The following is a 24,671-nucleotide window of genomic DNA, read 5'->3' on the forward strand; positions in this document are numbered from 1 at the left end:
AGAAGTACAAAATTTGGGAAGGGGGACCCTCCTCGGGGGCAAGGAGGGAACAATACAAGGAGAAACATTAGTAATACGAACCGAAAGAGAATCTTGTAAGCGAGACAAACGGACAGAAAGAGGAAGGTGGTGAAGAACAGGAACTACTGGAGGGGTAAAAGTCAAAGCACGATAGAGGCGAGAGTGAGGATGCTGTAAGGATCACGCAAGATAGCGAAGACTGTAGCGATCACGGCGATCCTGGAGAGACAAAGCCAGTGTCAGCGTACAAGCTGAGGGTAGGAGTTGAACAAAAAGCACCAGACCTGAGGCGCAACCCTGTATGGTGCAAAAGATCAACACGGCGAAGAGTAGGAGAAACAGAAGAGTATGCAGGGCAACCATAATCGAGGTTAGACAGGACGAGAGAGGAATGCAAATAGAGGAGCATGCACCTATCCGCTCCCCAAGAAGTATGGGACAAAACCTTAAGTAGGTTAAGGGCCATAGAGCATTCAACACGGAGGTAAGAGACATGGGGCGACCAAGACAAACGAGTGTCAAAGAATAACCCCAAAAGCTTCGTGGAATCTTTGTACTCAAGGGGATGACCATAAAGTGACGAAGAGGGACGAAGAACGACCCGCTTCCGAGTAAAAGTCATGGCACAAGTCTTAGTAGTAGAGAACTTGAAGCTATGATTGGTGGTCCAAGATGACACGGCATCAATCGCAAGTTGAAGCCGCCGTTGAAGGAGAGGCGAATCATCACCTCGACAGCAAAGAGTAAGATCATCAACATAAAGAGAGGAGAAGATGCCAGAAGGAAGGCAGGAAAGGAGACCATTGAGGACAACCAGAAAAAGAGTAGTACTAAGAACACTACCTTCGGGAACACCTTCATACTGCCGAAAAGAGGCAGAGAGAGTGTCACCAAGCCTGACTCGAAAGGTACGACAAGAGAGAAAGCTTTGAAGGAAAAGAGCGAGATTACCACGAAGGCCAAAAGAACGAAGTTGGGACAGAATATGGTATCTCCAAGTCGTGTCATAAGCCTTTTCCAGGTCAAAAAGAACAGCAACAACGGAGGTCTTCGCAGCAAAAGCAGTACGAATATAGACCTCCAAGTTCACCAGGACATCAGTCGTACTGCGGCACTTGCGAAAACTAAATTGAGAAGGAGAGAGGTGGTGATGGTGTTCCAAAACCACATCATACGGACATTTACCATATGCTCAAACAGCTTGCAAACACAACTCGTGAGAGCAATAGGGCGGAAGTCCTTAGGGGACGTACTGAGAGACCCTGGTTTCCGGATAGGGAATACAACGGCATCGAGCCAGTCCTCAGGGACGGACGACTACTCCCAGACCTGGTTATACTGATTCAGTAAATACTGAAACGTGTACGGAGGGAGTTGGCGAATCATCTCATAACGAACGTCATCCGAGCCCGCTGTCGTAGATCCGCAGAGGGCCAGGGCAGACTGAAGTTCAGAAAGAAAGGATCGTTATAGGGAAGGCGGAGATGAGTGTGGAAATCTAAAGGATAAGATTCAAGAACAGGCTTACGAAGAAGGAAGGATTGAGGAAGATGAGACCCAGAGCTAACAGAAGAAAAGTGGGAACCCAGTTCGGCCACGACCTTCAATGGATCCACCACAAGAGTCCCATGGAGGTGGAGAACCGGCGAGACATCTGGAACGAACTTGCCCGTAATCTTGCTGATCTTCTTCCAGATCTGCGGTAGAAGAGTATCGGATGTAATGGTGGAAACATAAGAATTCCAACTCTCACGTTTGGCAGTACTAATGGTTCTTCGTGCCACCGCACTTGCCTTCTGAAACAGAATAAAAGAATCAGCCGTCTGCCGGCGGCGGTGTTTTTTCCAGGCTGCACGCTTACAGCGGACAGCCTGAGCACAGTCTGCATTCTACCAAGGAACGGAACACTCTTCCTTGTGCCCCGGGAGGAAGAGCGAGGGATAGACCTGAGGGCAGCATTGAAGACTGTGTCATAAAAAAGGAGGAGGGCGCGAGGAAGAGGCAGAGAGGAGAGGTCAGAGAGAGTAGCACGGAGGGTGAATAGGCACCAGTCTGCCTTGGCAAACTGCCACCTAGGGAAGAAAAGGGGAGGGTGGAAAGAGAAAAAGGAAACGAGGATGGGGAAATGATCACTTATGGAGGTCATCAAGAACCTGCCACGTGAAATCTAAGTAAAGGGACGACGAGCAGAGAGAAAGATCAAGACAGGAAAGGGTGCGAGTTCTTGAGTCTACATGAGTGGGCTCACCAGAATTCAGAAGAGAGAGAAGAAGCGAGGACGAACGGTTCGAGAAGACTGCCTCGAGTGTTTGTCAGAACATCACCCCAGAGGGAATGTCGACAGTTGAACTCACCCAAAACGAGCACCGGCTCTGGCAAGGAGTCCAGGAGGTGCTTAAGATCAGGAAGGGAAAGAGGGAAATTTGGAGGGAGGTAAATAAAACACTGTATACCATTTACCCACAAAAACACAGGCAGCAGAACAATGGATAGGGGACGGAAGAAGTAGGGGGACGAAGGGAATATCAGAATGAATTAAGAGAGCAGTAGAGTTATGGGCCCCAGCAAGAGCTGGAGGGGGGGGGGGAAGAGAAATAAAGGAATAACCACGAAAGTGACCAGGACGAGCACCAAGCATTGGTTCCTGGCGACAAACACAAAGTGGTGTAAACTGTGTAATTAGAAGTTGGAGCTCATGGAAGTTGGCATAAAATCCACGAATATTCCACTGAAGAATAGACATTATTTAAGAGAAAGGACAGTAACAGAGAACAAGAAAGAAGTAAAGGTAAAGAGGAACACAGTTTATTAAAGAATCTCAGGATCAGGGTCAGGATCAGGGTCTGGATCAGGGTCTGGATCAGGAGCAGGGTCAGCAAAATCAGGGTTAGGGGGCATGGGTAAGCTTAGTAAGGAGAGAGGGAAGGGAGCGAGAAAACAGACCAGAGGCGAACTGACGGGGTCCGGAGGAGGAGGAGACAACCGAGTGGCAGGCAAGGACACTTGGAGGATGGTGGGCAGAAATCAGGGAGTGCACCTCAGGAAGGGCAGCAACAGAGAGGGAATCGGGGGCGGAAGAAACCTCCATATCAGAGACAGGGGGTTCGACTACTGAAATGGCAGGGGATGTAGTGACAGAATCAGAGGGAAGGAGTGAGGAAGAAAGCAAAACCTTCTTACTTGCCGGAGAGGAAGAAGGAGAGGAGCCAGGCTTACGTTTCTGACTCGAAGAGACAGGCGTTCCAGTAACAACGTACCGGGCGACAGACTCAATGGTCTCAGCAGGAGAAGAGGAACGAGAGCGAACAACACGACGATTGCTGGGAGGATGATGGATATCAGCCTGGACAGACAGGTGGCGTGGAGGGTCAAGAGACTGGGGGGAGGGCCGGGAAGAAAGAGTGGGGGGAGATGGGGAAGAAGACAAAGGAGATGTGGCGGACTGGGTAGGAAGGGGGGAAATCCCAGATGGAGAACTGGGAGAGACCATCTGGGACAGGAGGCAAAGGAATAGGGGAGGAGGTGGTGGGTGTGGTCGGGTTTAAGGCCTGGAAACGGTTGAGAGACTGAGGAAGACGGAAAGGACGAGGAGAGGTAGAACGCAACATGCGAGCGCAGGAGACGCCCGCAAAAGGGGTCAGACGACGAACTTTGTGTCTCACTTCAGGAAAAGACAGACGATCACTGTGCTTCAAGTTGAGGACGGCTTCCTCGAGTTTGTAGTGCATACACGAGCGAGAGAAGGTAGGGTGGGCTTCACCACAATTGACGCAGCGAGTCTGGGGAGAAGTGCACTCAGACTTAGAGTGATTATTGTCCCCACACAAGGGGTACAGACACACAGTACTGGTTCATTTGAGGACACCGTGCCCGAACTTCCAACACTTATTGCAAAGTCTAGGAGAGGGAATGTACTACTGAACGGAGCATCTGGCACCAGCAAAAATAATAGAGGGCGGAAGGGCCCTACTATCAAAGGTGATTTTAACAACTCGACGGGGCTGGCGGCGACGACCACGAGGGGGGTCGAGTAAACGTGTCCACCTGGAGGACAGAATGACCTTGAGCTTCGAGGATATGTTTAATATTCTCACAGTAATCTTTGAGGTCCCGAACACCATGTGGGAGGAGAACACCGTTCTCCTCCCACATGGTGTGGGAGGAGAACAGTGCCAACACTGGCATTTAACCGAGCGTACTTGGAGACCCGAACAGGGGTCTCTCCAATGCAGGACAAAGCGGCTAAGCGAGTAGCTGCATCCTGAGGAGCAGCAGCGACGACACGCGAACCGTAACTGGTGGAGTTAAAAGTAACCGAGGCATCTACTGAATCAACAAGGTGTTTATGGCGGGAGAAATCTTCAGGAGGAGTAGAATCTAGATGGTGGAGATCAAAGCATTTAGCCCACGTAGCGGGACCAAACAAGGCATTGTAAGTACTATTACGGGAAGGGATTGTACGAGTGCGGCCGTGGCGGGAACGGCGTTGAGAACCCCGGGAGTTCATGGGGGTAAAAGGCGCAGTAGTCACAATCAGAGACTATGCCGTGCCAGAGGACGAGGTGATCACCATTGGGGGCTGGGGACTCGACCGTACTGCAGAGGTGGGAGGGGAGCTGAGGGGAGTAGTCAGGTCGTCGGGGCTCAATGCAGCAGGGGCGACAGGGCCTGGTCTTCCAACACAGTCAGACTCGGGGGCTTGGTCGCCCACCCCACGAGCCTGAGAAAGTACAAGGGAAAAATTATCAGCCATGAAAACGAGGGAAAACTTTCATTCACGAATGTGCCCACACACCCACCATGTAGCCACAATTAGAGGCAGGACACCCAACAAGCTATCGCCGATCTCGCCAGGGCCTCCCAGAGGTGCGTCGTGAGTATACGCCCCACAAACGCCACCTTAAGAACCGTGAGTCCGTCGAGAGCGGGTTCAGTGACGAAAGGGGGATTGACAATAAAAGGGTCCCCTCGCTCGAGACATTGGGTACTACAGTTCTATGGGTGCAAGAGTATGCCTCCTCAAACACCCGGGAGTCAAAACAAAAGAAGGTCGAAAGAATAATCAAAACAGGCAAATGGTCGGCAGGAAATGACAATTTGATAGAAGAGGGGGGGGGGGGGGGAAATGAAACAAGGAAAAGGAAAAGGGGTCTGGCAAAATTGGTAAAGGCAGCAGCAGGAGTATAAGGCTGCAAAAGGACAGAGGACTGACCCATGGAGCATCACACTCCAGCAGCTGCCCACCAAGCCCACTCACGGCGACAACGAGCCAGACAGTGAGGGGGTATATTGGGACAACATTCGCAGTCTTCCATATTTCTGGTAGTTCTCTCGATCGTCTTCAGTGATCTACTATACACTGTGGAGAGTGGCAAGCAAAGTGCCTCTGCATACTCTTTCAGTACACATGGCGAGATCCCGTCTGGATCAACAGCCTTTCTAACATCCAGATCCAGCAAGTGTCTCTTGACCTCATCTCTCGTAATTTCGAGCCCATCAAAGGCCACCTGGTTTACTTCCCTCTCTCCTAGTGCAGTGACCTCACCTTGTTCTATTGTGAAGACCTCCTGGAACCTCTTGCTGAGTTCTTCTTACACACCTTTGTCATTAGCTGTTCTTTTGCTTAATTACCTGTTCTTTCACCATTTTCCTCCTGATGTGACTGCAGTAGCTTTGGTTCGGTCTTGGCTTTGTTTGCTATATCATTTTCATAACTTTTCTTTGCTTCTCTTCTTACCCTAACATACTCATTCCTGGTTCTCTGCTAACTCTCTCTGCTTTCTGGTTTTCTGTTATTCTGGAAGTACCTCCGTGCCCTTTTGTTCAGTTCCTTTGATTCCATCAAAGGAATTAGGTGGCCTCGTAGCCTGGTGGATAGCGCGCAGGACTCATAATTCTGTGGCGCGGGTTCGATTCCCGCACGAGGCAGAAACAAATGGGCAAAGTTTTTCACCCTGAATGCCCTGTTACCTAGCAGTAAATAGGTACCTGGGAGTTAGTCAGCTGTCACGGGCTGCTTCCTGGGGGTGGAGGCCTGGTCGAGGACCGGGCCGCGGGGACACTAAAGCCCCGAAATCATCTCAAGATAACCTCAAGATCTCAAGATAACCATACACGCCCTTCCATGGATTCTTCTTTTGCTTCTCTGATTTTTTCTTTTGGGCCGGGATAAACCTGTTTACTGCCTCCTGACACTTTTGGAAGACATGGTCCATATCTTGTACAGACCTAGCTCTGACCTGTGTCCCAAGGCATTTCCCTTAGGAAAATTCTCATCTCATAATTCCCCTTTCGGTATGCCAGCCTTTTTTTCCTAGTTCTTATTTTGGGGAGATCTGGATAAATCTGATCTGATCTTTTGGGGGAGCAGGATAAAGTGTGTGTGTGTACTTACGTAGTTGTGCTTGTAGGGGTTGAGCTCTGGCTCTTTGGTCCCGCCTCTCAACGGTCAATCAACTAATGTACAGGTATTTGAGCCTACTGGACTATCATATCTACACTTTAAGATGTGTATGGAGTCAGCCTCCACCACATCACTGCCTAATGCATTCCATTTGTCTACTACCCTGACACTGAAAAAAATTCTTTCTAACATCTCTATGGCTTATTTGGGCACTCAGTTTCCACATGTGTCCCCTGGTGAGTGTGCCCCTTGTGTTAAGAAGTGTCTATCTACCCTATCAATTCCTCTGAGAATCTTGTATGTGGTGATCATGTCCCCTCTAACTCTTACGTCTCCCAGTGACGCGAGGTTTAATTCCCGTAGTCTCTCCGCATAGCTCATACCCCTCAGGTTTGTCACCAGACTAGTACCTGAACTTTGAACCTTTTCCAGTTTAGTCTTATGCTTGACTAGATATGGACTCCATGCTGGAACCCCATACTCCAGGATTGTTCTGACGTATGTGATATATAATGTTCTGAAAGACTCCTTGCACAAGTTTCTATAGGCCGTTCTTGTGTTAGCCAACCTGGCATATGCCGTTGATGTTATCCTCTTGATATGAGCTTCAAGGGACATGTCTGGCGTGATATCATCCCCCAGGTCTGTCTCGGTCTCTCTCTGGAAGTATTTCATCTCCCAAATGATACCTTGTATCTTGTCTCCTGCTCCCTACACATATCGACATTACATTACATTTGCTTGGGTTAAACTCTAACAGCCATTTGTTCGACCATTCCTCAGCTTGTCCAGGTCTTCTTTAAGCCTCAAGATGTCCTCCTCTCTGTTAATCCTCCTCATAATATTGGCGTCGTCAGCAAACATTGAGAAGAATGAGTCATACCCTCTGGGAGATCATTTACGTATATCAGAAACAGGATAGGTCCGAGTACAGAGCCTTTTGGGACTCCACTGGTGACTTCACGCCAATCTGAGGTCTCACCCCTCACTAACTCTCTGCTTCCTATTGCTTAGGTACCCGCTTATCCACTGGAGCGCCCTACTAGTTACTCCTGCCTGTTTCTCCAGCTTATGCATCAGCCTTTTATGGGGTACTGTGTCAAAGGCTTTCCGACAGTCCAAAAAATGCAGTCCGCCCATCCTTCTCTTTCTTGCTTAATCTTTGTCACCTGATCGTAGAATTCTATTAAGCCCGTCAGGCAAGATTTACCTTCCCTGAAACCATGTTGATGGGTGGTCACGAAGTCCCTTCTCTCCAGATGTGTTACTAGGTTTTTTCTCACGATCTTCTCCATCACCTTGCATGGTATACAAGTTAAGGACACTGACCTGTAGTTCAGTGCCTCTTGTCTGTCACCCTTGTTGTATATTGGGACTACATTAGCCGTCTTCCATATTTCTGGTAGGTCTCCCGTTTCCAGAGACCTACTATATACTATGGAGAGTGGCAAACAAAGTGCTCCTGCACACACTTTCAATATCCATGGTGAGATTCCGTCCAGCCCAACAGCTTTTCTCACATCCAGCTCCAATAGATGCTTCTTGACCTCATCTCTTGTAATTTCGAACCCTTCCAAGGTCGCCTGGTTTGCTGCCACCTCTCCTAGCGCCGTGACCTTTCCTTGTTCTATTGTAAAGACCTCCTGGAACCTGTTGAGTTCTTCACACACCTCTGTCATTCTCTGTGTACCTGTCCTCACCCGTTCTAATTTTCATCACCTGTTCCTTCACTGTTGTTTTCCTCTTGATGTGCCTGTGTAGTAGCTTTGGTTCTGTGATGGCTTTATTAGCTGTATCATTTTCATACCTTTTCTCAGCTGCTCTTCTCACACTAACATACTCGTTCCTGGTTCTCTTATCTCTCTCTACTTTCTGGTGTTCTGTTATTTTGGAAGTTCCTCCACGCTTTTTTTTCAGCTCCTTTGCTTTCATACATTCCCTATTAAACCACGAATTCGTTTGCTTCTCGTTTTTTTCCTGTCGGACCGGGATAAACCTGCATACCACCTCCTGACACTTTTGGGTGACAGTTCATCAATGTCTTGTACGGACTTAGCTCCGAGTTGTGTGTCCCATGGTATATCCCTTAGGAATTTATTCATCACATACTTTCCTTTTCGGTACGCCAGCCCTATGTTTCCCAGTTCTTTTTTGGGGAGATTATTCCTAGCTCAAGCAGGTACTCAAAGCTCAATACACTGTAATCCCTCATTCCCAAGGGGGCTTCCAACTTCCCTTCCCTTATATCCGACTCATTTTAGGGTAAATATCAGATCAAGCAAAGCTAGCTCATCCTCTCCTCTCTCATTCTTGTCGATCCCTTGACGTGTTGACTTGGAAAGTTTCTTGTTGCCATGTTCAGCAGCTTAGCTCTCCATGTGTCTGGTCCTCCATGTGGGTCTCTGTTCTCCCAATCTATCTTCCCATGATTCAAGTCTCCTGTGACTTGTAGTCTGGATCCATTCCTGCTTGCCACAGAAGATGTTCTCTATGTTGATGGTGGCCATGTTGATTCTATCATATTTCTGTCTGGGTCTTCTATCGTTCGGTGGGGGGTTATATATGACTACTACTATAATTTTCTGTCCTCCAGCTGCAATGGTGCCTGATATGTAATCATTGAAACCTTCACAGCTCTGATTAACCATCTCTTCAAAACTCCAACGTTTTCTTAGCAGCAAAGCTACACCACCACCTCTTCTCCCTTCTCTCTCTTTCCTCACTACATAGAAGTCCTGTGAAAACACTGCATTTGTTATGGTTTTCGTTAGCTTTGTTTCTGTGAGTGCTATTATGTCTGGGTTTTCTTCTAGTGCCCATTCTCCGAGTTCACTTGTTTTATTTGTAATCCCATTTACGTTAGTGTACATTGCCTTGAAGCTATCTTCTGTTCATTTTCTTGTCCCCTTCTTGGCGAGTGTTCTACTGGTGGGGAAAGCTGTTCCCTGGGTGTGAAGATCTATGACGTGGTTTGCAAGGACTGAAAAGATTTTGGAGTGGGGGGTGGGGGTTCAAGGGAAGGGGGAACAGGTAGGGTATCGGGTAATGAGATAGGGGGGACATGGAGGATATTGTGTGAGGGAGGAGGGATAGAGAGGGTATGGGATGAAGGGGGAGGGGGGGAAAGGCGGGAGGGGGGACATGGTGGGTATGGGAGAGGGAGGGGTGTGTGTGTGTGTGTGTGTGTGTGTGTGTGTGTGTGTGTGTGTGTGTGTGTGTGTGTGTGTGTGTGTGTGTGTGTGTGTGGTGTGAGAGAGAGAGAGAGAGAAAGAGAGAGATCCCTTGTAACGATTGGGAGTGTGAAGCTTTGACCAACTAGTAAATCTTTGAGTTCACACTTATCAACATTGTGTGATTACAATGGGCCCAACAATTCAATGCATTGCATTTACATGCTTACAATGCATTGCATTTACATTGCAGTGTTGCATCCTCAACGGTGCTGTTTTCGGCCTCAGTGTAGCATTCTTCCACTACATGCTGCTGCCGGGACTGAAGCAGGGGGCTGAGGCTCTTCCTGGATGAAGGAGGCTAGTGTGGCCGTTAGTGCTGCCCATCCTCACAACCATCTTCAACATATTGTGGGTCTTGCCACTCTTCGTGCTCTCCAGGATCATTAACACCATATGGTTTCAATACATAGCTGACAGTGCATATCGCCAGCGCCAAGGACGTCCTCACCTGATCAGCAGCATCAGTAAACTTGTAGCCGATTCTCATCTCCATCTTTGACCAGTTTCTTTTTGTCATACAGGCTAGCTTGATGAAGCTGGTGCCTCTGGTGGGTGTAGATTTGATCCTGAACGGTATTCACCTGTGTATGCATAATGCACTTTATGCCTTTGAGTGCAGATGGTTCAACATTGGTTGGGAACTTTACGAGAGATTAAGTTTCATCGAGGAGAACTGGCCGTACTTCATGGGGTTTGGCCTTCCACGGGCACTTATATACAATGAAGATTGATACATTGTGATTAGTGGATGTCTCTTTGCTTTGTCACTTCCTGTTTTCATCATCAGTGCCAACGAGGCTGATCCGGTGTTCAACTCCAATGGTTGCCAAAATGCATTTGTTTTCTTTGGTGGTTGGTGTGTCCAACCACACATCAAGCAGACTAGTCACAAGACATCCTCCACCGACTCCCAATTAAAAGCTTAAATTACATTCACTGGAAAGGTGAAGATTTAGGGGTGACATGGGAGTAGTTACCCAGATCAATACTGAAACAGGTGAAGACAGCGTGAAAACATGAGGTGCTCTGTTCTGTGACGTCAGGTGAACTTTTGTATATAGGTAGGAGGCACAGAGCTTTTAACTGTGCTTGGTCTCTACTTTATATGGTTGACTCTTTGTTCTGTTTGAGAGAAACCCGAGTATCCAGCGTCCTATTTTACCGGTTATTCCCATTGACCTAATTTTGGGTATTCAAATAAGAAGCTATCACTCCATGGTCACATTTATCGAATGCCTTTGCGATGTCCGGGTATTCATCAACATTCTATTCTTCTAATGCCTGAGTGACTGTCGTAGTGGGCAAGTAGCTGTGAGAGGTACGATCTTCCCGCTCTAAATCCATGTTGGCCTTAGTTGTGAATATCATTGGTCTCCAATGGAGCCGATCGGCCGAGCGGACAGCACGCTGGACTTGTGATCCTGTGGTCCTGGGTTCGATCCCAGGCGCCGACGAGAAACAATGGGAAGAGTGTCTTTCACCCAATGCCCCTGTTACCTAGCAGTAAAATAGGTACCTGGGTGTTAGTCAGCTGTCACGGGATGCTTCCTGGGGGGTGGAGGCCTGGTCGACGACCGGGCCGCGGGGACACTAAAAAAAAAAGCCCCGAAATCATCTCAAGATAACCTCCATGAAACTGGTGACCTGACTAATCACTCAAATACTTTTATTATTTGGGACGTTAGTGCAACTCGTCTATAATTCTTCGCAAATGCTTCTCTCTCCTTTTCCTTTCCCCATTTTATTTCTTCTTCCTACTTTCCCCAATCATTACCATCCATTAACCACGAACACATTTTCATTTGTATTATAGGAGAATGTAAATGCGAGGGGTAAACGCGTCCAGGATCTGTCAGTCTGTCGACCATTACAGAGGAGTATCTATGATGACCGCACAACTCAAACGTCTCTTTCTTTTTTACTTTTTTTTTTACATAGACCTCTACGTCGTTGAGAAGCAGCGACGTTTCGGTCCGTCCTGGACCAGTAAAGTAAGTAAGTAAGTAATTATCAAAAGAAGGCACCAAACCGGGAAGGCTATGTAGCACCATCAAATACGCAAAATAATCAGAGGGCGCTAAATATCACCAAGGATGCCAATACGAGAACAAAAACGCATAAGGCGAACGATATCAAAAGTATCCGAGTCACCAAGAATTCTATCGAGGGACAGGTGACCGCGAGGGGCGGTCGGAAAGCAAGACACACGCTCGTCCTGGAAGTCAGGACATTCAAGAAGGACATGCACGACCGTAAGAGGGACAATGCAACTAGAACAATAAGGAGCAGGGCGGCGCTCCATCAAGTGACCATGGGTTAAGTGAGTACGGCCAATACGCAACCTCGCCGGAGCTGTTTCCCACCTCCGGTTACGGTGGAAGGAGGACGGCCACGAGGAAACACAACATTTAAGAGTACGTAGCTTGTTACCAGTAACAGACAACCAAGAAGCCTGCCAACGGGTAAGGACTGAGGAATGGATAACCGGGTAAAAGTCGGAATACGGAATGCCTTTACGAGAGATGGGACAAGAGCGGACAGCTTCCTTGGCGGCAGCATCCGCACGCTCATTTAAAGACACACCAATATGGCTGGGAACCCAACAAAACTCAACCGACTTAAATTTACTGTGAACGAGGAACAGCCAATGCTGGATCTCGACAACTACTGGATGAACCGGATTAAAGGACCCGAGAGCCATGAGGGCACTACGAGAGTCAACAACAACTACAAAGGAAGACTGACAACGAGAAAGCAGGAGACGAAGAGCATAGAGAATAGCATAAAGTTCCGCTGTAAAGATGCTAGTCTCCGGAGGCAAGAGACACATATAAGTGCGATCAGGAAAAACAACAGAGTAGCCAACACCGTCCGCTGACTTAGACCCATCGGTGAAGACAGAAACGGAGCGGGAGTGAGAAGAAAAGTGCGAGGAAAAGGCGTTTTAGAACCGTAGGAGGGGTAAAAGCTTTAGTGATACGGGTCAAGGATGTACAAAACCGCGGAAGAGGGACCCTCCACGGGGGCAAAGAAGGAACAACACGAGGAGAAACATCAGAAATACGAACGGAAAGAGAATCCTGTAGGCGAGATAACCGGACAGAAAGAGGGAGGTGGTGAAGAGGAACAGGAACCGCAGGAGGGGTAAAAGTTAAAGCACGACAGGGGCGAGAGGAAGGATGTTACAAGGACCGCGCAAGATAGTGAAGACAGTAGCGATCACGGCGGTCCTGGAGAGACAGGAAGCCAGTGTCAACATACAAGCTAAGGATGGGAGTTGAACGAAAGGCACCAGAACTGAGGCGCAACCCAGTATGGTGCAAAGCATCAAGACGGCGAAGAGTAGAAGGAGAAGCAGACGAGTAAGCAGGGCAACCATAATCGAGCTTAGACAGGACGAGAGAGGAATGTAAAGCAAGGAGTGTGCGCCTATCTGCCCCCTAAGAAGTATGGGACAAGAACCGAAGGAGGGTAAGGGCCTTAGAGCACTCAACACGGAGGTAAGAGATATGGGGAGACCAAGACAAACGAGTGTCAAGGAATAACCCCAAAAGCTTTGTGGAATCTTTTGTATTCAAGGGGATGACCATAAAGTGACAAAGAGGGACGAAGAACAACCCGTTCCCGCGTAAAAGTCATGGCACAAGTTTTAGAAGTAGAGAACTTGAAGCCATGATCGGTGGCCCAAGACGACACGGCATCAATTGCAAGTTGAAGCCGGCGTTGAAGGAGAGGCGAATCATCACCCTGACAGCAAAGGGTAAGATCATCGACATAGAGAGCGGAGAAGACACCAGAAGGAAGAGAGGAAAGAAGACCATTGAGGGCAACCAGAAAAAGAGTAGTGCTCAGAACACTACCCTGGGGCACACCTTCGTATTGCTGAAAAGAGGCAGAGAGAGCGGTACCAAGGCGCACCCGAAAGGAACGACGGGAGAGGAAGCTGCGGAGAAAGAGAGGGAGATGACCACGAAGGCCAAAAGAACGAAGTTGAGATAGAATATGCTATCGCCAAGTGGTGTCGTAAGCCTTTTCCAGGTCAAAAAGGACGGCAACAACGGAGGTCTTCGCAGCAAAAGCAGTACGAATGTAGACCAAGTTCACCAGTACATCTGTCGTGCTGCGGCACTTGCGGAAACCAAATTGAGAAGGGGAGAGGAGGTGATGGTGTTCCAGGAACCACATCAGACGAACGTTAACCATACGTTCAAAGAGTTTGCAGACACAACTTGTGAGAGCAATAGGGCGAAAGTCCTTAGGGGAAGTACCCAGAGACCCCGGTTTGCGAACAGGGAGGACAACGGCATCAAGCCAGTCCTCAGGGACTGACGACGACTCCCAGATCCGATTATACAGACTCAGTAAATACTGAGACGTGCACGGAGGGAGATGGCGAAGCATCTCATAATGAATACCATCGGAGCCCGCCGCCGTAGAACCGCAGAGGGCCAGGGCAGAACGAAGTTCAGAGAGAGAGAAGGGATCATTATAGGGAAGTTGAAGACGAGTGCAGAAATCTAAAGGACGAGACTCAAGGACAGGTTTACGAAGAAGAAAAGATTGGGGAAGATGAAGACCAGAGCTAACAGAAGGAAAGTCGGAACCCAGTACGGAAGCGACCTGCAACGGGTCCGCCACAAGAGTATCATGGAGGTGAAGGACCGGTGAAACATCGGGAACGAACTTACCCGCTATCTTGCGGATACAAACCAGATCTGGGCCAGAGGAGTTTCGGACGTAATTGTTGAGACATAAGATGCCCAACATTCACGTTTAGCCGTACGGATGGCCCTACGGGCCACCGCACTCGCTTTCCGAAAGAAAAGAAAAGAATCGGTCGTCTGCCTACGGGGTTGCCTCTTCCAGGCTGCACGCTTACAGCGGACAGCCCGAGCACAGTCCGCATTCCACCAGGGAACGCACTTCCGTGGACCCCAAGAGGAAGAGCGAGGGATAGAGCGGAGGGCAGCGTTGAAGACAGGGTCATGAAAAAGGAGGAGAGCGCGAGAGAGAGGCAGAAGGGAGAGGTCAGAGAGAGTAGCACTGAGGGTAAATAGGGTCCAGTCCACCTTAGCAAACTGCTACCTAGGGAAAGAGAGGGAAGGGCGAAAAGAGAAAAAGGAAACAAGGATGGGGAAATGATCACTTCCATGGAGGTCATCAAGAACCTGCCACGTGAAATCAAAGTAAAGAGAAGAAGAGCAGAGAGAAAGATCAAGACAAGAAAGGGTGCGAGTCCGAGAGTCCAAATGAGTGGGCTCACCAGAATTCAGAAGAGACAGAGAAGAAGAGAGGAGAAACGGCTCAAGAAGGAGACCCCGGGTATTCGTCAGAACGTCACCCCAAAGAGAATGACGACAATTGAAGTCACCCAGCAGCAGCACAGGCTCCGGCAAGGAGTCTAGGTGGTGTTTCAAATCAGGAAGAGAAAGCGGGACACTCGGGGGGGAGATAAATGGAACAAACTGTGTACCATTTCCCCACAAAGATACGAGCAGCAGAACAATGGAGAGGCGAAGGAAAAAGTAAAGGAACAAAGGGAAAATCAGCACGAATCAAAAGAGCAGAAGAATTAGAAGTCCCAGCAACGGCTGGGGGGGGGGGGGGGAGAGAGAGAAAGGAATAGCCACGAAAACGACCAGGACGAGCACGAAGCATCTGCTCCTGGAGACAGACACAAAGGGGCGAAAACCGCAAAATCAGAAATTGGAGTTCGAGGAAATTGGCGTAATAACCTCGAACGTTCCATTGAAGAATGGACAACGACGAGAAGAGAAAGGACAAACGGAGAACAAGGAAGAAACAAAGGCGAAAGAGCAACAGAGCACGTTAAAGAATATCAGGGTCGGGTTCAGGATCAGCAAAGTCAGGGTTAGGGGGCATGGTTAATCTGAGCAAAGACGGAGGGAAGAAAACGGGAGAACAGATCAGAGGTGGGCGGGCGGGGTCCGGAGGAGGAGGAGGAAGAGGAGGAGACAACGGAGAGGAGCAGTCAAGGACAGCAGCAGGAAGAGGGGGTAGAAAGAGGGGAGCATACCTCAGCAAGGGCAGCAACCGAGAGGGAAGCGGGGGGCTAAAGAAACCTCCATAGCAGGAACAGGGGGCGCAACCACCGAAATGGGAGGGGAAGGAGCGAGAGAGGCAGAAGTAGGGGCCGAGGAAGAAAGCGAAACCTTCTTACCCGCCGGGGTGGAGGAAGGTTTACGCTTCCGACTTTAAGAGACAGGTGTCCCAGCAACCATGTACTGGGCAACGGATTCTTGCGTCTCAACAGGAGAAGCTGAACGAGAGCACACATGACGGCCGTTTGGAGAGCGATGGACATCAGCCCGCACCGACAGGCGGCAGGGAGAGTCAAGAGACGGAGGGGAAGGAGGAACGGAGGAAGACGAGAAAGAAGACACAGGAGACACAACAGACGGGGTAGAAAGAAGGGGAACCCCAGACAGAGGACCAGGAGGTGGATCCTTCGGGAGAGAACCCAAAGGAACAGAGGAGGGAGCAGTGGGCATATCAGGGTCCAAGGCCCGGAAACGGTTGCGAGTCTGAGGAAGGCGGGAAGGACGAGGAGAGGAAGAGCGCAACACGCGAGCATAAGAGATATTAGCATAAGGCGGGAGCCGGCGAACCTGGCGTCTCACCTCATTAAAAGATAAACGCTCCCGGTGCTTCAAGATGAGGACGGCTGCCTCAAGCTTGTAATGGACACACGCACGGGAGAAGGTAGGATGGGCCTCACCGCAGTTGAGGCAACGAGCCTGGGGAGGAGTGCACTCCAACTTAGAGTGACCTTTGCCACCACACAAAGGACAGAGAGAGACAGTCCCGGAGCAGCGGAGGGCACCATGCCCAAACCTCCAGCACTTGTTACAGAGCCGAGGAGAAGGAATGTACTCCTGGACAGAGCACCTGGCACCAGCAAGAATGACAGAGGGTGGAAGGGTCCTACCATCAAAGGTAATCTTCACAACCCGGAGGGGTTGACGGCGACTACCACGAGGGGGACGAGTAAACGTGTCCACCTGGAAAATAGAATGGCCCTGGGCAGCAAGGATATGGCGAATATCGTCGTGGCAGTTGCGCAGGTCCCGAACACCGGTCGCAACATGGGGCGGGAGCAGAATAGTGCCAACACTGGCATTCAACTGAACGTTCTTCGAGACCCGAACAGGGATCTCGCCAAGGCAGGATAAGGCAGCCAAGCGGGAAGCAGCATCCTGAGAAGGAGCAGCAACGACACGTGTACCGAGACGAGTGGGGTTGAAAGTAATGGAGGCATCCACGGAATCAACGAGATGTCGATGGAGGGAAAAATCTTCAGGAGGCGCAGAATCAAGAGGGAGGAGATCAAAATATTTGGCCCACGAAGCGGGACCAAACAAGGCTTGATAGGTAGCAGAACTGGAAGGAATCGAGCGAGGGCGGCCGTGACGAGGACGGCGGTGAGAACCCCCAGAGAGAGAGGGGTTAAAAGGCGCACTAGTTACAACTAGAGAAGGAGCCGCGCCAGGGGACGAGGTAGTCACCACTGGGGGCTTGGGGCTCGACCCAACCACAGAGGAGGGAGGGGAGCCAGGGGAAGGAGTCAGAGAGGCCAAAGGAGGAGCAAGGTCGGGGCCCAATGCAGCGGAGGCTACAGAGCCCGGTTTTCCAACACGGACTGACTCAGGGGCTTGGTCGCCCACCCCACGAGCCTGAGAAGGTAAATCAGAAACAGCCGAAACAGGGGTCATTATCATTACGAAAAAAAAAATTCATTCACGAATGTGCCCCCACACCCACCATGGAGCCACAATTAGAGGCAGGACACCCAACAAGAAGCTATCGCCGATCTTGCTGGGGCCTCCTAGGGGTGCGTCGTGAGTATACGCCCCACAAACGCCACCTTAAGAAACCGACAGTCCGTCGAGATCGGGTTCAGTGACGAAAGGGGGATTGACAATAAAAGGTTTCCCTCGCTCTCGACGTCGGGTACTACAGTTCTACGGGTGCAAGAGTATGCCTCCTCAAGCACCCGGGCGCCAAAATAGAAGTAGTCCAAGGGAAGAACCAGAACAAGCAAAAGGTCGGCAGAAAACGGCAAGCAGATAGAAGCGGGGGGAGAAAAACGGAACAGAAGGAAAAGGAAAAGGTGCCCAGCAGAATTGGAGAGGACGGCAGCAGGAGCACAAGGCTAGAAAAGGACAGAGGACTGTCCCAAGGAGCATCACACTCCAGCAGCCGCCCACTAAGCCCCCACACGGCAACAACGAGCTGAGCGGGGAGGGGGCCAATATGAGATAGCTCTTGTTTATATGCACCCTGGTTGATACCTGGTTGATGGGGTTCTGGGAGATCTTCTACTCCCCAAGCCCGGCCCGAGGCCAGGCTTGACTTGTGAGAGTTTGGTCCACTAGGCTGTTGCTTGGAGCGGCCCGCAGGCCCACATACCCACCACAGCCCGGTTGGTCCAGCACTCCTTGGAGGAATAAATCTAGTTTCCTCTTGAAGATGTCCACGGTTGTGGACAATCTCATTCATATGCGTGTCTAACCTACGCTTGAAACAAAAAGCTACTCCACTGTTAATGTGTTACGCGGTAATTGTTCCCCATAATTTCAACCCATGTTACCGAACCATTATCATCATATTACACACAGAAATCACAATAGCGTGATGCATCAAATGAACAAATCCACAAGGACCGTGATGAGGGTTTGAACCTGGGTTGAACCCTGACGGCCCTTCCCCTGGAGAAGCTGTGCGAGCCTTGTGAGGGCAGTTGCACTCAAGGTTTTTATTTTTTTTTTACCCTGTCGTGGCACATTAGAATAAGGCGTCTGGGATCATCCCAGACGTCGGTTCGAACCCTCATCACGGCCCTTGGGGATTTGTTCATATTAATTCATTATTCACCTTTCTAGTGAAAGTAATTTAAGCTTTGTAATTCGTTTAATGATTTTTTTAACTTACTATTCATGCACTGTTTCCATATTAACAACGTGCTCTCTTTTTCCTCAAAAATAAACGGAAGCTCAACATGGTCTTAGGTGGCCTGGGAAGGTTCGACACAAACGTGATATACATAAAGGTTAAGACGATGCCGAAACTGCTTGATCTGAGGAAGGAGATTGTGGGAACCGACCTGTGAGATTTATATTTATTTAATTTATATGAATTTATATAGAATTTATATTTACGTTAATTTGTATACTTCGATAGCAATTTGTATGATGTTAAGTGGACTGTATTTCTGCAATAATCTCACAAATCGATCCTCTACACATTAGGGGGGCTTTATATTAAATTTATATATATGCAGCCAATCAAACTACAGTATTAGACTACATACATTGACGAGGTTCCTTATCTTATTTGTACAGCAGGCCTTAGTCCACCAGGTATAACCAGAATGTAGACACCACATTTTCCTCGTGTGAGGTAGCTTCCATCACCCTAGTAACTGATGCACAAAGCATGCTTCCTCATCTTGACCTGTCAAAAGGGCGCTAGCTGTAAAGCCAGAATACTAATATATGACAGCTACATCAGAGAAAACACTGTACATGGAACCATAAAGACCTAGGCTTAATTACCTTTTATTAAGAGGCAGTTCGTATTCTAACCGGGTCGCTCCTTATATCTACCTAATATTCATGGCCACAAATAATTAGATAAACGGGTTTCGGCAGAACACTTAACTTGTATTTGTTGACAGCGTGTTGTTGATGGTACACCTTTGGCTTCCATAACACTTCGTCCAAGTAAAATTAACAGGAGCCAAATTGCTCCCATGCCTCTGGTCTAAGTACAATAACAATGGCCGACCACTCCCTCGTCACTGACGCTACTGGTCTACATTGTCCAGATGACAGTAAGTGATAGAAGGGTCACATTTACTCTATTATAATTCTGATAATGAAGTTAATTTATATGAGATGTTTTTATGATGGTAAAGTCCAAAGACTAATGTATTTAAGAATAATTCCCACCATAATAGGTGGTGAATTTATAATAGTATGTGGTAATGATATCCCATTTTCTATAGACAGAAATTCCACTACAAGTTACATTTTCTATGGGTAACTTGTTTATACAACGCAACAGCAATATTATCTGCCTGCATGTAATATTATTAAATGGTGTCGGATTTTCCGACAGAGATAGTTGCCCCTCCTGGACACCCGAGGGTCTTCGATTGCGGGACTATAATTTTAACCCCCACCCCTGGAAACACAAACCGAAACTGTCTATTTTCCGCTTGTTACAACTTGTAATAAAGTTGTTACATCTTGGTTTAACATGTTTATGACGTATTAGAACGTTGTTACAACTGGCTATATTGGTTGTTATAACTAGTTAGGAGTTAAAACTTGTTCGAACGTTGTACCAACGTCGTAGTTTCGGTGTGTGTTTGGCGGGACGTCGCCCTATTTAAGCGACGCAGGGTAGATGCTACCGAACTTGCCTATTTTAAGAGAGCCAGGGTTCACTCGCAACATGAAGCAATCTTAAAAAATCTTATAAACTCTGCACAGATACCCGACGGAACCGATGTCAGTATCCCAAGAGTGGGCCTAAAGGTGTATACACCGAAGACTGCTATCGTGTCTACAAACATGTCAATATCAAACAGCCACTTGAATAATACCCTGCATTGCTTGGATAATACCAAATACCAATACCCTATATATTTGTCCTAAGGACAAATAGTCATTTGGGGAAAGATAAAACAAACAAAAAATCTAGACGACTAAAACTACGACAAAGCTTGTAATTATTACAAATACTATGTATTTGTTTTAAAAGTAATGAGAACTGTTAGTTCGATGACCATTACTAAAACTGAATTTGTCTCCATTCAGTATTTTTATAAACAATTTTTTTTTATCTTTTACATATGTTAAAAAAATGTATTTTGTGGGGAAAATTCCAGGCAGCTAAACTCTCTTTTTCAAATTGATTTAATAAAATAAAATTATGTCTTATTTATTTTCTTAGTAAGTAAGTATTAATTAAGTGGACTGTATGTACTGGTAAACTGCCTGAAATCTTCTTACACACTATTGGGAGGGACAATTGGTAGTCTAAACCACTTTGGTATGGTTCCTTCTTAAACTACCAATTGTTTACCTTTAAATCTGTTATTTTAGTTATTTCACATGTAGTGTACCACATATGGTGGTCTAAACTACTTATAATATAATGATTAATTATAACTACTGCTACTGCTATACTAAAATGTCTTAGCTGAGCCAGTAGAATGGGCCTAGTAAGGCGTGTAGGTGAAGCCTCAGAATGAGTGTGGCCCTGCCTCTTTGTGCCACGTAATGGCGGCTGGTGGGAAGGGCAAGGCTTGGCAAACAAGTAGTTAAATATGTGTATGAACCAACTGTCTGCACAGATTCTTGATGCTCCTCTCACAATTTACCTGTATGGGATGCAAGGAATTAATCAGAGTTCCCTAAACATATCAATTACAGGTATGACATGAACTGTGAGGGTGGTAATGGGGTACACGTACATTGGTTTTGGGGATGTCCTACGATATAACCATCTACCTATTCATATTAAACAGTGCACTCGAATAATATACAATACATGGTAGACGGATACAGTCGTTGTTGTGATGTTGTTAAGCTGTGTTGCTGGTGTTGACACGTAAATGGGGTGCCTAGCTGTTACACCAGTTAAGACAGCGTGGTAGGCTCATCCCATGTTTTGTTGTTGTGTTGTGTATGTTGAGCGGGCCTCCCTCTACTCGGCCAACGCCCAATGCTCTGGTTCCTCACTCAAAGTAATTTTACATTAACAAGGGAACCTAGCTACTATTTGATGTAAATAATTATATTCATTCTTAGTGATTACTTTTTTGTTACTTTAGAGACTAAACTAGTCTATTAACAATGTTTCATAATGTAAATATACGACTGACTTCGATGACGTCACGGAGTCGATGACGTCACGGAGTCTCCCATTTTCCATCCTGAAGGGAGTATAGACTAGGGGAGACTGTTATTTGTGTGTGTGGTTGTGTGTGTGTCGGTTTCCCGACATAATTCCCAGGGGGCAGAACACGGGTCGAAGTCCCGGTAAGGACTGCGATCACTTTATTCTTCTCCCTCAGAATTATAGTGCTGCTTTAATTTGAGTTTACATTGTTGTGCAGCAGTCCGTTGGGGACGTATGTCCCGTACTGGCGTATCGGGTGCTGGAAGTCGTTGTACGTCTTCTTTCCTGGCCAGTTCTAAAGGTACTAATTTCTCTAAAGTTTTGAGAGTAGTGTTGCCTTTGCATTTTACTTTCACTATTCTCAAGATGCCCTGGCTGTCTGGATGAACAGAGACTATTTCTCCTATAGGCCACTCCGAGCGTGGTCCGTCACTATCCACCAGAACTATGTCACCAGGGTTCAAGTTAATTCTGTTATAGGGATTGTTTGCCCCGTAATGATACTCTCTCAGAGCTGTTAGGTATTCACGAGCCCATACGTCATTCCACCGACTTATCACCCCTGAAAGATGTTTGAAACGTTGAACCAAATCACTCTCTTTGACATATGAAGGATCCTCTGGTTCCTCATCCGTAAGGGACACAAGTGTTTTGAGAGGTCTCCCATACATCAAATGAGCTGGACTTAATGGTTCCCGCTGCAAAGCATCATCAGAGAGGTAGGTAAGTGGTCGGTTGTTAACTCGTGCTTCTATTTCTATGGTTACTGTTTGAAGCTCCTGAAGGTCAATCTTTTGGCGGTGTAGGGTTTTCCGTAAAGACCGTTTCACCGTACCAACCATCCGTTCATAGAAGCCTCCATGCCATGGTGCTCTGGGAGGTATGAATTTCCAATAGCACTGCCGTTGAGTTAGGGCTGTGCGTACCTTTGGGTGTGTCCAGATTTTCCTCAGGCATGCTTCTCCTGCCACCAAGTTGGACCCATTGTCTGAAATCATTAACTTGGGACAAGATCTACGTGAAGCAAACCTGCGGAAAGCCTGTAAGAATGCTTCGGCACTCATATCGGGAGTCACTTCTAGATGGACTGCCCTTGTTGTGGCACAAGTAAAAAGACAGATATAGGCCTTTACTGGTTTCTTGTCTTTAGTGCCTGTCAGTGTTAGTGCTCCTGTGAAATCTACTCCTGTTGTCTCAAAAGGATGAATATGTACGACTCGTTCCTTCGGAAGTAGAGGAGGGCCAGGATATGGACACACTCTGGCATCGTATCTCCGGCATACAACACAGGATTTGATTATGGATTTTACTGTCTGTCTACCTTGGGGTAGCCAGTACTGTTGTCTTAATTCTGTGAGAGTATCTAATACCCCACCATGCAGAGTGCAGTATTTGTGTATATGTAACACAATTAGTTTGCTTACTATGTGGTGACGAGGGAGCAATATTGGATTTTTTGCTTCCAGATCTATGTCAGCATGTTGTAAGCGTCCTCCGCATCTTATCAAGTTATAATTGTCAGTGTCTAACCAGAGACCCAGATCATGTTGTAGCTTCTTAGGAACATTGTCAATTTCTGTCCCGAATGTGTCGGTCTGAGCTCTTTTAACCCAGTACCTTAAGGCACTAGGGAATTTATGCTTGATTCCTATTTTCTTTAGAAAATCAAACACTACTTGGGTGACACCAACAAGTTTGTTCAGTTCAGAGTACCGAGCAGGATCAATTACCAAAGTCCGAGGTAGTTCCGGGTTCTCAGTGGGAACAGTGACATTGGTCACAATGACTTGTGGCCTTTGTTCAGGCCACTGGTCGCTGATTAGCCACTGAGGTCCATTGAACCACATCTCTGCCTTTGTTAATTGCCGTAAAGTCAGGCCTCGGGAGAGATAGTCAGCTGGATTCTCTTTAGTAGGTACATATCTTAGTTTATACCCTGCTGACAACTCTCGTATTTCCTTAACGCAGTTACTCACGTAAGGATTCTTACTGTTATTGTTTTTAACCCACTGTAGCACTGCCTCATTATCTGACCATACTACTGTTTCTGTAAAGTGGATGTGGCTTAAGGCCTTGATCAGATAATGAGCCAATCTTACACCTAGCAGTAAGGCTGTTAATTCCAGTTGTGGCAGTGATCTTTTCTTTAAAGGTGCCACTCTGGCCTTTGATGTGAGCAAATTGGCTTGCCCATTTGAGACCAGGTAAGCTACTGTACCATAAGCCTTTCCTGAGGCATCACAAAATACATGCAGCTTAATTGGTTCCTTTTCATTTACTGTTGTGTTCCTAGGGAACTTGACAGACTCTAGGATACTTAAATCTTTCACTAACCCTTGCCATTTTTCCTGTAGGGCAGGTGTTAGAAGATCATCCCAGCCTATCTTTTGTTGCCAACATTCCTGTATTATCATCTTCCCATTAATTAGTATTGGACTTAATAAGCCTAATGGGTCGAAGGGTTTGCTGACTTGTGATAGCAATTTTCTCATTGTTAAGTTAGTGGTATCTGTCTCCACTGACTTGATTGTCAACTGATCGGTTGTCGTGTTCCATTGGACACCTAGTACCTTTGTCATCTCGGGTACTTGGTAGTCGGGAAATTCAGTTGTTTTAATTTGTCATTGTTAGAGACCCAAGACTGGAGAGGCATATTGGCTCCCATTAATTCTCGATTGGCCTCATGGTATATGTCCAACAGCTTACTTTCACTGTTGGCTGTTCCTTGAAAGTTATCCACATACAGGTTCTCGCTAATTTCTGTCTTGTTCGGGCTATTGGACTTCTTCAAGTGCGTATCCAAGGTAGCTTGAAGCAGAAATGGTGAGCTTGTGGCTCCGAACAAAACAGACGCAAACCGATAAGTGATTATTTCACTGTTTGGATCATTAGGATCCTTAATCCATAGGAACTTTGTGTAGTTCCGGTCTTCTTCTTGAAGACCTACCCTAAGGAATGCCTTGCTAATGTCGGCCGTATATGCATAAGTCCCTATACGAAACTTTAACAGCACGTCATAAAGCCTTTGTGTTAGGCTTGGGCCTGTTTGAAGGCAATCATTTAACGAAACACTGTTCTGCCCC

The sequence above is a fragment of the Procambarus clarkii genome, chromosome 12 (genome assembly GCF_040958095.1).
Source record: "Procambarus clarkii isolate CNS0578487 chromosome 12, FALCON_Pclarkii_2.0, whole genome shotgun sequence".
Taxonomy (NCBI): Eukaryota; Metazoa; Arthropoda; class Malacostraca; order Decapoda; family Cambaridae; genus Procambarus; species Procambarus clarkii.